Source organism: Gallinula chloropus, assembly GCF_964237585.1.
Source record: "Gallinula chloropus genome assembly, chromosome: 13".
Classification (NCBI taxonomy): domain Eukaryota; kingdom Metazoa; phylum Chordata; class Aves; order Gruiformes; family Rallidae; genus Gallinula; species Gallinula chloropus.
The window spans coordinates 16,232,564-16,244,651 of record NC_140098.1 but is presented as its reverse complement, the minus strand read 5'-3'; positions in this window follow the sequence as shown (position 1 = coordinate 16,244,651).

Below are 12,088 nucleotides of genomic sequence, written 5' to 3'. Positions count from 1 at the left end.
TCTGAGCACTAAATATGAGAAGCATTTTTCAAATTCTTTGACAGAATGCTTTTAACATATCAGCAGGGTTAATAAATCTTTTCCATTTGTTCTGTTCCCTTCTATTCACAGCGAAGTATTGATCAGCAACGAGCAGGGATTGTGAGGACAGTTCTCAAATGAAAGCGATAAATGGTGCTACCAGGACATTGATACAAATGGTTTTGCTTGGAGCTGTGGGCTGCTGGCCCCAAGGATTTTCTCCCAGTAGCAAGGAAAACTGGAAAAAGAATGCTATAGCTCCACCAGACCACCAACCTGTTGGAGCTCTCCACTGTCTTTATTTCAGATATGTTTTCTTCACACCGTTTTTCACTGTCATGCTCTTGGATAACACAAGTATTTCATCTCTCCAAAACACGAGCAATTAATTGGGTCAGAGTGATTTCTAGCAGAGATGGGGCAACATGAGGTACAATAATATTGATGCCAAAGAGAACACCTTAGAAACTCAGTTTTGCCTTCTGTCCATGCCTCAAATCTGGAAAATCCAGGGAGTGATTCTTGCATTGATTTAATTTTCCCTGTGGCTACCCCTAGGAATGTGTACTCTTAATAAATACCTTATGGTTGGTCAGCAATTATATCTGTTTCTCACTGGACACACAGGTGGTTCAGTTGCATCTTTGTTCCCATGTATCTTGGGTTGAAGGATAATTTGTGAATCCTGAAAAAGCTCATGTTGACAGGTTGTCCATGACATGGCCCTTGGAGCAGCACAATGAAATGGGACTGCCACGTACACAAATTTAAGCACAGTCTTCATGTGACCCTTTGGCAGGTCCTTGGATGGAGGAACCTAAAGGTGTGTGATGGGGACAAAGACTGGGTCTCTGCAAAACACTGCACTGAAGCAGAACCAAGGACAAGGAGACAAGGGAGTTCAGGAGTGTCAATGCATGGTTGGACCAACCTCTGGAAGAACTAACAAAGAAGTGCTCAAATAATAGACATTATTATAACACTTTTTGGCTATGCATCTCAAGTGATGTTAGAAGGATGTGATGAATTCTTGGCTGTACTGTCACAGAGACATGACCCATGCTCTCCATGTTTCAGTGCTAGAACTGAGGTGCCACATCAGGCCTGATGTTCCTATTATCTTCCTCTATTGCTGTAAGCAATTAAAAAAATGACAGGAAAAAAACCCCAACAATTACAACACACAAAAATAAACCAAAAAGGTCAGCAAATCCCTTTGAGAACATTAATCAGAAGAACAAATACTCACCGGGAAGAGAAAACCTAAAAAGACCAACAGTGACAAAAATCTGAAGTATTTCTGACAAACAGCAAAACTGACCTTTTTTTTTGCTACTGTAAATTAATATTGGGAAAACAGCAAACAGTTGGTGTGCAGATTGAGAAACTCTTGATATCTCAAGTCCTTTCTTGAAGATGAGATGGGAAGACTGGTGGTGCTGAGGTCCATGATGTGAGGGGACTGGATGCTGTTATGAAAGGAAGATTTCAGTCTAAATGTCAGAAATACTGGGAGCTGTCTTGGGCTGTGAACAATCTTTTCAGACACTGGCAAGAGGGCTCTCATTCGGGGCTTTTACACCAGTTGGTTCCATAGGGGTTTATCCTGAACTGACAAAGAAATAGCCTGGATGACCTAATTGATTTTCCATTTCTAGTTTCCACGTTTCTGTAATTCTGTAAATGTTTGTTGTTCTTCAGATGAAAAAACTTCTCCACTCACTGTTTTGGGTTTCAGGTGGGGTCTTTTGGGGGGTGTTTGGGTCTTTTTGCAGTTTTTTGTTGAGGTGTTGAGGGATTTTTTTGAGAAATATCTGATGCTTGGAATTCCTGTTCAAAACTTTGGTGACTCGTTGTGTTTTTGTCAACCTTGGCATGGAGGCAGGGCTGGTGGGTGTGATCCACCGAGGAGAAAAGCAGGTCAAAACGCAGTTGTGGCACGAGAAGAGCCGGTGAAGTTTGCAGTTGGGACTCTATTTTTAGCAACTAAAGATTGTTCCAAGGTTAAAGGAACATACAATTCTGGGGGAAGGTGGAGGGAATATTTGCCCTCCCTGGAGGGAATCCAAGAGGATTGCAGAATAAGAGGTCAGAGGAGCAAAGGGAGGGGAGGGCTATCTGTGACACAGCTGTTTTTGAAAACAGAAAGAAAGAAAAGAAGAAAAAGTCAGATGGTAATCCCTTATGCTGTGTCCCACTGAAGCATTTTTCAGAGTGGTGGAGTGGAACAAATGTACAGTCATATTTAAGGCATCAGACCACCTACGTCTTAACAGATCTGCAAATTGATGTTAATGAAGCCGTTTATGTTTAAAAAAAATATAAAAATTTAAATTCAGCTGGAAAAATAGAATGAATGCTGAAACACTGGCTTACTTGTTCAAACCAGCTTTCTAAAGCAGTATTTGATACGTTTGCCGGAGAAAAGAGCAGAAGGGACAAAGCTGTCTAAGGAAGACATATCTCAGGCAATACTTTTCCTATGGTTTTGACCAGCAGTGGAAGATCTTGGGCTGTATCAACAACAGCAGCTTGCACACAAAAAAGGGAAAGAGCAGATTATTTTCTTGGCAGGCAAATGGACATTTGGGCAGAGTAGGACACTTTCAGAGGCATTTACCAAAGATATAAATTGCTAATGTAGCAAGATCTACTCACTGTAAAACTAGTGATGTCTAAACTGGGAAAGTATTGTGATTTTTTTTTTTAAGAGTCACTTGCAAACTATGTAAACTTTGTATGGTTTTTCTCTTGTATATATCTAGAAAAATTAAAGTACAGGGGTTTTTTTGAGTGGAACTATTTTTTTCGAAAGCAAGTATAGGAATGCAAAATTTGGGTGAGGGATCAGAGAATCAGAGAATCTTTAGGGTTGGAGAAGACCTCTAAGATCACCAAGTCCAACTATTTGAAGGGGGAAAAGATGCAGGAGCTGCCTCATTTTGCTTTCCCCAAAAGCTCTGTAAGCTTTCTCCGAGGAAACACGTAACAAATGATTGAGCTACGTATAAAAACAGAACAGCGTGTGTTACCCACAAGTCAAACTGCCTTTTATGAGCAGTAAGAACGTGCTCAGGATTTTTCCTTTTCACCTGCCAATCCACAGTTGCCCACACAAGTCTTGGATGTGCGTATGAGTCTTTCAAAGGTTGTCCTCTGTATTTGAGGATAGAGCAGAAAGCCAATATTGTTCATTTGAGGGCTATTTTTAATGGCTACATACAGAGAGCTCTCTACAGTTGCCATAAATATCCTGTTTGCTCTCTTTGTTTCTCTTTCATTTAGCTCCCTTGGTATCAACCAGAGTATTCTTTCTAAAGAGTTTTACTATATCCCTGCTGCTCCTTTCAGAGGAGAAAATGGGGGAAATACATTTGCAGGGGGAAAGGTATATTTATTCAGCACTGAGTAACTTTTAAAAATAGTTAAATCAATTTAGAACAAACTTTCAACAGCAAGCGCTCACCTTTGGACAGAGATCAGGAATGGAAACTCTCAGACCAGAAGGAATTTGTGCAGGATGTAATGAGGAATAATAATAATAATTATATATATATATATATATATATATATGTGAGAGGGTCTGGCAGGGGGTTGCCAGGACCAAAATGATACCAGGTCACCCCAAGCTGCCAGGCAACACGCTGCCTTTTTCTCCCTTCTCATGCAGCACACAAATATATAACATTTCGCTGAGAGGGTGAAGTGCAAATCCAAGCACCCACCAGGATTAATTTCCATGCTTAAACATGCTTAAACAATGAGGCTGAAGTCCTTCAGTATACCACTACTCCATATGCAGGCATTTGAGTGCCTACAGAGCATTTTCTTGTTGTAAAAGGCACGTGTGATGTTGGGCTCATTAAGATGAGATGTGTGAAATCAGATCCTCCTTTCTTCCTGCTCTGTTCTGCCTTCCTTTCTGCTGAGTATCAGAAAAGCAGATTACCTTCATACAACCACTGCCCACAGCACCAGAACCAAAGTTTATCTGAATCTTTCTTATTTTTATTCTCTTTTTAAATTCATGGCTCCCTTATTGAGAAGCTCCTGAGAGAAATTCTCTTAGGGCTCAGAAGCATTTTGGTACTTTTGTTTTGTTTTGTCTTTAAATAAAGCAGATGTTACATTTCTTTCAAAAGCATGTTCACCTTTGTCCCATGCCCATTCTCCAGGCTGGCATGTGGGGACACCAGGCACTCTGCTCACCACTATCCCCCTGCCCGGGGCTGCAAAACCAGAGGGGCTTCACGTAAGCATCCTGGGGAAACGCCTTCCAGCAGCTCCTCTCACCTCATAAAAGATGGGGTGTGAATTGCCAGCACATGTGGGAGATTCTGTAGACCCTGGTGACACCAAATCTCTTCTCTTCTCCCATCACCACTGCCCTGAGTCCTTGACAAACCCTTCCCCTTACCATTTTGGCAGCAGCACTGTTCCCTCCTTGGGTGCTTCTCTCTCTCCTGATCCCACGTGCTGCTGGGGGTTTGTAGGTGGTGACACAAGACAATCTGATCACTCCCTGCTTCCTATGGCTGTACATTTTTGGTGGGCCCAGCCCAGGTGGTCATCAAGCATATGACTTTCAGGGTAAGTCTTGACTTGGCACAAGCAGCCAAGAACAGAGACAGGTATTTGGAGACCAGAGGTGGGTGCTGATTAACACATCATAGGTGCTCTGAGTGATTGCCACCAAAGACCTCAGCATCGCTGTGGCAGAGCCAGCAACTGCCATAGTGCAGAAACACACAGCAGCAAGGGCCCAACACAGAGTCATGGCCATGTCAGTTGTGCTTCTCAAAGGATAGATAACACCTGCTTCCCTGGAGAAAAACCGATGGGAATTTTAGATGCCTTTGTAGCGTTGCCTGCCTTATTAGGTTAAAGGACTCCTGACTTGGCCTTTGCTGGCGGGTATCCCATTCCCCTTTCCCAGCAGGGGCTGAGGTATGCTGAATTAAGATGATACATTCTCTAGACAGGTGGAGAATGGAATTATTTCTTCAGACAAAGAGGAGAAAAAAATGGTTAAAAGCTTATTCTGTGGTAAAGAATAACCATTATCACTTGGTACCAAGGAGTACCAATTTATTATAAAGCTTTCTAAGTTTGTTGTGTAATTGCAAGGTAATTGGAGATTTGTGGATCCCAACAGTAATTGCACATTTCTGCCCACCCAGGTTCATCCAGGATGGACAGGCAGTAAAAGGATGACATTGCTTGAATATTTTGTGTGTCCAAACATGAGGAATGTCAGACCTCACCTCTTGTAAAATAAAATGCCATTGCTGCCTTTAACATAAAGCCTGCTAAGAGAGGTGAATGCTAGAGGTCTGGGTGTTACTATCTTACCAGAGAGAGGGTGAGAGAGGGAGCAGGGAAGGAGGAAAATAGGGGAAAATTCTCAGGTTTGTTTGACCTTGTGTTTTATGGCTTCAGAGGCCAGTGTCTCGGGCAAAGATTTTGGATGTGGCCTACATCATCTCTGTCAGATACCCTCATCCCTGGCCTGGATATCTCCAGCAAGGGAGGCGATGAAACAGCCTCGTCTGTGGGTGGTAGGAGATACCAGTGCTCCTTGGGAGTGATCTGTAGACCCAAAGGAGTTGGAACATGTGCTGCTTGGGAAGCTTTTGCATTTTCTGAAGAGTTGAGACCTGGGAAAGCTCAGTGGGGAAGGACCATGCTGCTGCAAGGGGGTCAGATGGCAAAACAGGAGCATTTCTAGCAGCTAACCACATGGGACAGCTTGGTCCTTCTCAGTGGGGCCTTTGTCTTAGGTACCAGTAGGAGATGACACCATGTCAGCAGCTTTACAATCTAACAGAAAACATCCGTCCATCGCACACACAGGGGAAAGGCTTCCACCCAAGATACTTCACCCCATCAGTGATAACCATCCCTGACAAACCATGGGCATCCACGAGAAAAAATGGAAAGCTTTTGACTTGTCATCATTGCCATTGGTGGCTCACAGAGAGATCTGTGCAGAGTGCAGTGTGTTTACACACCATACATGAATTAAAATACCTCTCTGTGCCCCCTCAAAGCCATTAACACTCTGAGGAGTCAGCAGAAGAGCCGGAGTGGTTAAACTCATTAACATCAGGTTAACTCCCATTGTCAAGCTCCTGGCTCGACATCAGAGAGCAATAAAACACCAAGCGCAACATGATGACTGTTATGATCAGGAAATTTGGGACATGTGTCATTAGAGGGAACAAACAGGGCAGCAGAGGTGTCTGGCAGTAACGCTGCTGAGTGTTCGTTGCCATTCACTCCCCCTCCATGTTCCTCTTATGCCCTTTATCAGCTTCCTCCGATGTTGGGTGCAAACAAAGTCTGGCCCTTACCTGAGGGTCAGAGAGATGAGAGACAGCGTTAGACAGGATATTCCCAGCATTTTCAATGCTTCCTCTTCGGTGCATTATGAATGTCTGACTGACATGGCCAAGCGAAAGTGCTGCGGGTTCCCGCGGGACCCGGGTGGCCGTAAAACTCACAAACATAATAATAACAAAGTCATAAATTCTGACCTGTGGTACAGTCCGAGTCGAATAACAGCTCCCCAGCTGTGGAATATGTGCCCTTGTTATGTGAAGGTGGTAGACCCAGGGGTAAAGTTCACCTCCTATTTGTCAGGTTGTGTAGATCCAGGCCTGGTTAATGATCTCAAAGCAGCCAAAAGCCCCAGCAGTAGGACAGATGCCCAACCATGTTTTTAGTCTGTTATGATTTACTGATTATTTTGTGAGGAGGGAAAGCTTAAAAAACAAGTTGATGAGGGACAAATAACATTGCTGAGGCAAGTGGGAGAGATCCTATCACTAAGGATGGGTTTATCCCCTTCAAAACACCCAGGACCTTTTATTTTCAGAGTTTTCCCCAGTGCCTCAATTTCTTCAGGGCAAGAGGACTGGCTGCATCCCAAGAGGAGGGGTGCAATAGCCCACAGCTCTTCCTGCTTCTTTCTACAGAGATTTCTTTCTGGCCACAGTGTTACAGCCCCAAAGCTCTGCAAGACATCAGGAAATCTCTGTATCTTACAGAGAGGCAGGGAGCTGCACTGGGTGAATATTAGGGAAGCCTGACAGAGCTGTGAGCTAATTCAGATCCTTCCCATCAGAGCACAGAGTTCAGCACATGGAAAAAACCCAAGCAGCCTATGCCTGCCCTTGAGATGTGCTCAGATGGGCTAGTAATGGGGAGATGCACATCAGAGAAGTTGAGGAGAAAGCTTGGTAACATCTGCCATCCTCAGGAGTGGATTTTCCAGGGAAAAGGGACTTGAGAGACTTCTTTTTCATACACCACCCCCCCCCCCGCCCCAGCCCAGCTCTTCTGTCAGACTGGGATCACGTCCACCTCAAGCCTCAGTGACAAGCGGGAGCGGGCTGCTCGCCATCCGGAGAAGGAAGGACGAGATGATTTGTTTTTGTGTGTGTTTTTCTTTCCATGTCTGCTACTTGGAAGGAAACATGTCTGCTTTTAGAGAACAATGCTGCCCAGGGCCGTGGGAGTGAGTTACTGATGTATGCGAATCCTAACCCGGACCCGGTTCCCAGGCCAGCCCTCGGCGGTGCTCAGCTGTGCACTGTCCCCTTGCAGCGGGTCAACTGCTAAATGAGGGGGGCTGGGGGCTATTTGGATGTGCAGCCCCTTCCCCTCTATATGGGGCACTTGCTCTCCCTGAGCTGTTGTAAACTGGGATGCTCCAAGGCTTCTTGAATACCCCCAAAATCCCTGGCTTCCAAATCATGACCTACCCTACTGTCTCTTCCTCCCCTTCTTACCTCAGATGATTTCCCTCGACTTTTCTTACAGCTGTCTCTTCTCTTCTTCCTCATCCATACACTAATGAACTAACGGGAACAACAAAATGGGGATGGAGCAGCCACCAAACTTCTTCATCCTCTGCAGCCAAGTGCAGTTAAGTCAAGTCTCCTCACCTTGAGACAGCACAATGCTCCCAAAGGTTCTGAAAGTCCTACCACACCTCTCACATCTCTATTAATCACACCAAGTATTGCAAATTCTCCAAAAGCTGCCTTTGGAAGCAGGAAGGGCTCATCTTATGGCAGTGATGTGTAGCTCCTACCAGCCCCCAGTCAGGTCGTGTTTTGTGCTGATGCTCTGCAGACAACAAATTTCTAAGTGAAGCAATTTGGGCTGCAACCTGCTAACTCCACATGTAATGACTGCTTTGTTGTTGCTCAGGGGTGCACACCAGCATTTTAAGGGTTGCCTGCCAGCTCTTCAAGCATCTCCTCCAGCTAAAAGATCTTGGTATAAATTAGGGAAAGCTCAGATAGGCTGTAATTTCCATCTAAGTCTCAGCAATGCGAGACTGGGAAAAGGAGGTATTTTAGGAGTCATAACTAAATACTATGAAATCAGAGGTATTGAGGTAAAGGGGGTGGACAAGAACTGCAAAGATATCTTTGGCAGAGTTTAGGACACTACCCATGATCTCCAGGCATGTACTGAGTTGAGAAAAAACATTCCAGCAACACAGACTAACCAAGTATTTCATGTATTTTACAGCATTTATCACCACCTCACAGCTTCCCTGTTCATACGTCGTGGTCCTTTAAGCCCAGACGTGTCCAGAGGTGTAGAAGGCTGTGGATGGAGGCTGCCTGCTCTCCCAGCAAAATAAAATCCTTTTAGAATCCCTTATGGTGATTCTTAACATCAGCTTTAATATAGACTGTGCCACTGACACATCAGGGAGAGTTTAATTAAGGCACCTTAACATACCACCCCGTCTTCGCCCAGCTCGCTTCTCCTGCCTTAGCCTGGCTATTGCAGCATTGAATGGGAGCTTAGTTCTAAGGATAAACACATCCATCACAAAGCTGTTTGGCATACGCTGGCGCTGGCACTCTCATCCCCTCCATGAAACCCCTTTTGAGGACTCTCTGTCCAGAGACCACATCTCTGCTCGAGTTTCCACTCCCCAACCTGCTTTTTCCAACATTCCCCAAGCATCATCCCACAGTTTACCAGGAACGGGAAGAGACATGGGAAAACAAGGGGCACTTTAACCCCTATTTGAAAGCTATAATTTCCTCCTGGTTTAGTATATTTAGTTTGGGCACAGTTCTGAAACAAAAGGTATAAAGAAGCCAAGTTGTTGGGGCGGGGGGGGGGAGATAGAGAGGGAGGGGAAGAAAGTTGGTTTGATTTTGAGAGCCTTGGAATATCATTAAAATTTCATAACAGGCAGAAGAAAAAAAAAAAAAGAAAGAAGTTGTTTGCTTATAAGGTCTCTAGTGTTTAAAGAGCTAGAGAGAAAACTGCCGAGCGCTATATTCCAGTTTATCCTGTGGAATAGGAAGGAATGGCCCCAGACGTAATTACAAGTAAGTAGTGCACCGAGAGAGGGGAAAAAATGCTCAGGAAATCTGATGTCTAAGAACTTCTTTTCTCTGGTGTTTAATCAGTTTGCCTGGTTGTTTGTTTGCATGTTGGTTTGGGGTTGTTTGGGGTTGTTTTTTTGCAATCTGTCTCAGCCGTAGTGTGCTGGGATCCTTTGATGGTGAAAGCTTGGGATGGGAAGGATTTTTGGCTCCTGAAATTCATCGCAGCTTAAAGCAAAAAACCAGGGAACAAGGGTGAAATGTGAAGCTTGTTTTGTGAGTTTACTGAGCTGTAAGCCAGAGTGCGGGGTTTCAGTGGTGGTCTTGCTACTCCTTGGCTTGTGAGTTTTCATCCACCGAACAAGCAACACGAGAGAGGTTTTTACCAAAGCAGGGAAATGATATCTCATTAATATTTCTACCCAGCAAAAAAAGAGGAGAGAGGAATAATAACATTAGCGGTTGTAAAGCAGCAGGGAGATGATGATGAATGTTAGGCTGTGTATGAAAACTATACAGGGCTCTATAGTTTTCAAAAAATATGTGCTATTTCTGTTCTTCTGCTTCACTCCTTAAAAATACATCAGCACCAAAATGGAATTTCAAAACTGAATAACAACATTGGCAAAATATTTCTCTGAAACTCAGGACTCCTGAACTGAAAAACAAAAATTGGTCGTAAATCATGAAACACATTAACAGCCAGAATGGAGAAATTGCACATTATAAAATATTCTTCTCAGTAGAAAATAATGTTAACGACCAGTGTGCTATAGTGGGACAAATACTAGTACAGGTATGGTACTACACTTGAGGATACAGATATCAGTTCCACTTTAAAATGATGGTATAGTTCTTCAGAAATATCATCAATAATGATTAAAAATTTCATTAATAATAAAAGCCTACATCATGCTTATTTATGAGAAGCAGAAACTTATCGTGTTACATTTTCTTATAAGCCTACTTTTAGTTGTCTGTAATTGTACATTCTTTAAGAGCGCATTTCTTGCTGTAAAACTTACATATCTTAATTTTCTATTATTTAATACAAAAAAACCTCCAAAAACCTAGCAAAAAAATAACCTTCCTTCTAATTTCCTATAGTTTAAACGGTCGCTAGGTAATCTTCAAGGTGAACACAAAGCACATTGAACTATTTCTTTAAAATGCATAATGTTTTCTGGTTGTTTCGATGAGCGTAGCCTTCCTCTGTGTATACCTCATGTGCACACTTCATAGCCATAAGAACAGCTTTATAATAAGGGGAAGCTTTTTTTTAATGTATACAGCTAAATTAAAAGTGAAGTCCTATTAGCTCTTACATGCTTTGCGCTCCTAAAATCATTAAGTGCATTAACTTGATCCTCTGTTTTGAAATGCTTGTCCTACAAGGAAAATTAATTGTTTTCTGCTAGGATACAGTTTTCTTCTTGTTTTTCCATCTCCTGGGAACAGATCAACTTCCTCCCTTTTCATTTTTTACCTACACAAATGTATATTGTGCATATGTAAAATCTCATTGCTGCTTTAAGGAGTTTCCCAGATAGGAGACTGATCCAAGACATGTAGAAGTTAATGAGTCATTTCTATCTGCTGCAAAGGGATTTGGATCCGGACACTGGACTCCTTGCAAATTAGAGGCTCTGCTTTCATAAGAACATGAATTTTATCATTTTGCAGAATCAGGAATAGTTACCCATAGTTTAGACTGCAGCTGGAGAGTGTATTTTGGTCTGATAATGATATCTTCCTCCATGTACTTTGGGCTTATCGCTGGCTTTGTGGCTAACACAGCGTGTGTCAGCTTGTTTTCCACCCATGTGTTAATAAAACACTGTGCTTTGGAATAGGGTTTGCACAGAAAGCCATCATGAATTTTTAACCTTTGATTTTTCAAAAACAGACAACGAAGTTACTCTCATAAGAATTCATTCCACATTCTGGTAATTAACAGAGTAGCCTGAAATCTCATTACCTTTATTAGAAAACAGACAAGTCTGAGGGCTTACAGGAATTGTGGAGTCAATGAAGGTTCAAGTCCTTTTCGCCTCCTTTTCTCTCTTGCTTTTATACTTCTTCTCCGTGCTGTTGCGCCGCGCGTGCCTTCTCACAAAGCTTCCATTCGGAGCAGGGAGGAGGGTCTGAAAAGGGTTAGCTTAGACTAAACACAGTATGGAAACAAGGACTATGTTGTCACATCAGGTTTGCTCAACACTTCAAATCTGACTTGGGTCTCCATGTCCTGCCATAATGCAAATGAGAGTGTTCTTGCTGGGAACATGTCATTCCCGTGAATGCTAAACGCTGTCATGCAAGCCTCGTGGGAGCAGGCTGCAGCGAGTCCTCCTGATTTAAGGGCTATTACTGATGCTGCTATTATTACTTTACAGGGGTAGAGCAGGAATTCATAACCTCAGTTCTCAACCTTCCCCTTATTTCTACACAGGAGGAAGTGAAGTGGCAAGACTCCCAGCTAGACACATATGTTGTCCCAGTATGTAGGAATAATCGAAGGATGGCTCCTGATCTGGAGTTTCACTCGTATAAGGAATCTCCTTCTGATCATTTTTTTCAGATAGAAAGCTTTTAAAACATGAATCCTGTTTAAATACCCCAAAACAGAATCAGTGGGTGCACTCATTTACATATGCAATAGATAACACTTTAGGAGCCAAGAAGCTTGCCAGACTGGGCAACTGGGG